At 43.8% G+C, this 2,500-nt stretch overlaps 1 protein-coding gene across 1 annotated transcript in view; it reads left to right on the top strand.

The window, feature by feature from the left end:
* LOC114546158 (sodium/hydrogen exchanger 9B2) overlaps positions 1-2,500 on the top strand; it is a 24,733-nt gene that overhangs the window by 3,471 nt on the left and 18,762 nt on the right. The gene's annotated exons all lie outside the window — the stretch shown is intronic.

Below are 2,500 nucleotides of genomic sequence, written 5' to 3'. Positions count from 1 at the left end.
GTCACAGAGTGTTGTCAACACATGCACATAAATACATGAAAACGTGTGTAATGATCGGGAATGGTGTGCTATGACTTTTCTAAGAGATTTGCCGTACGGTTTTCACAAAATCGGCAAAAATCAGCGAGGTCAGAGGGGGGAGCTGCAGTACGATTCTCTGAAAGTTTTCCAAACAAATTGCTCTCTCCCCTACAGTTTTCACTCTTCATACATCATAGTTGGTCAAAATGTGGGAAATCTCTTGCCGGTCGCAGCCATGTAACTATGGAATCCACCGGACTTAAAGGGGTGATAGAATGATTATATAGGGTATTTTACACTGTTCCTTAAGGTCTCCTAAATGGGGTATATAACATTGGTTGGGCTGAAAATTGCCCGAATGCTATTTTATTAGGCCCTTAACTACCCTGTGAATATGGCTCTATTTGGAACAAGAGCTTTTCTTCCAAATATGGTATGCTCATGAATATTCAGAATGAGCTACGCGCTGATTGGTTTGAGCAAACTACATAGAAACACATGGGAGACTCGACAGCAGGTCTCATTGCAAAGTTATACATTGTTTGTCGGACTATTACGTTAATAAATTCCCTTCTGAGACTTTTTTTAGCGAGAAATCAACTATATAAAGCTAAAATATGGGCCGTTTTACGAAAATTGATGGCTTATTGCAAATTTGGTAAGACTGTGTGTCGGAGTTCAGCTGCCGGTGCTGCCTGTGTTGCTGCCTTGCTGCACGGCCTGCCTTCCTTCACACACCCCGGCCTGCTCTGAGCTCGATTGAGCTCCGTTACGGCTTGCAGCCCACAGCACTCCATACCCGCGTAAAGTCACCGTTTTGGGGTTAATGGACCAAACGCTGCTGCGCTGACAAAGCTCCAGGGCCTGCAGCTCCCCTCTTCCTGCTAGCTAAATGGCCCGTGTGTGAGAGTGATAGCGCAGTCAGCGAGCTTGTTACGCCAGCGATCTCTTACAACAGTTCCAGTTAATCTTGGCTGGCTGTCAGCATAACTAGCTATATTTACAGTTTGAATTCCATCACGCCACTTATACAACATATCTCTAAAGGTCTTATAAAGCTAACAACAGTGTCCAATTTCAAGTTAATGAATTTTTGTGAAAATTAGGGGTTTCGTTAGCTATGACTGTCCCTTCAATCCTAGCTATGTGTAGCTAGCTACAAATCACAGACAGTTAGCTTCATTTTTGGTGTAATTTCTGTATATTTACAGTTTGAATTCCATCACGCCACTTATATAACATCTCCCTAAATGTCTTATAAAGCTAACAACGGTGTCCGATTTCAAGTTAATGAATATTTGTGAATTTCAGAGGAATTCTAAGAGGAGCTAGCTCTCATTGATAGAGCCGGATGTAGCTCTATCAATGAGACTCGCGGACAAGCGGCGTTTATTTCCCCAATCGTTTGTTTAAATAACTCAACACATTATAATTACACACATTAAAAGATTAACTGGAACCTGTGGTAACAGATTGCTGGCGTAACAAGCTCGCTGACCGCGCTCTCACTCACACACACCGGGCATTTAGCTAGCAGGAAGAGGGGAGCTGCAGGCCCTGGAGCTCTGTCAGAGCACCAGCGTTTAGTAGTATTTGCGCGGGTATGGAGTGCTGTGGGCTGCCAGTCGTGACGGAGCTCCAAGTACCTCAGAGCAGGCCGGGGTGTGTGAAGGAAGGCAGGCCGGGCGGCGAGGCAGCAACACAGGCAGCACCGGCGCTGAACTCCGACACACAGTTGGACAAAATTTGCAATTAGCCATCCATTTTCATAAAGCGGCCCATATTTGAGCCTTACATAGTTGATTTCTCGCATAAAAAAGTTTCAGAAGTGAATTTTGTAATGGAATAGCAGAGATCTGTGCGACCTAGATTCAGAAGACTACCTGATCTCAGGTCAGCTGTGTAGCCTATGTAAATGTTGTGACCGATCTCTTAATACACCCATGGGCTGACAAAGGTTCCGGTTTTTGGGAGGTTGACGTCAACTTCCAGCTTTGTTGGGATTCGCCCGTTTTCAGCGGCAGTTTCAAAATATGAGATTTTCATAGTAAAGGGGTGTCAGTGGGACTTTGAGCTTCTATCTATGTCCTGTTTACCCACCGAACTGTCGTTATTCAACTATGACAGGGTAAAATCGGTTTTGCATTCTATCACCCCTTTAAACTTTTGGCTCTGTTCATAACAACTGTCGATAGAAAAAATATACGATTCCCTGTTTGTTCCCTGCTCTGTGTCACATATTTTTGACACCTCAAACATAAAAACCACATCAATGCGTTCACCAGACTTTTATCTCTCTGGTGATGATAATATTTTTGCCGTTTGGAGCCATGGTTTTTGAATTACAGAACAAACTTAAGAGGTATAATTATTATTTAATGGACATGTTTGACCCATGGAAGATACTGTCTGCCCCTCCCTCCTCTACTCCCTCGCTGTGGAAATCACCATAGCAACAAGTTCTGACACACACACCTCC

Source organism: Perca flavescens, chromosome 19, assembly GCF_004354835.1.
Source record: "Perca flavescens isolate YP-PL-M2 chromosome 19, PFLA_1.0, whole genome shotgun sequence".
NCBI classification, from domain to species: Eukaryota; Metazoa; Chordata; class Actinopteri; order Perciformes; family Percidae; genus Perca; species Perca flavescens.
This window is presented reverse-complemented; position numbering and strand designations above follow the sequence as displayed.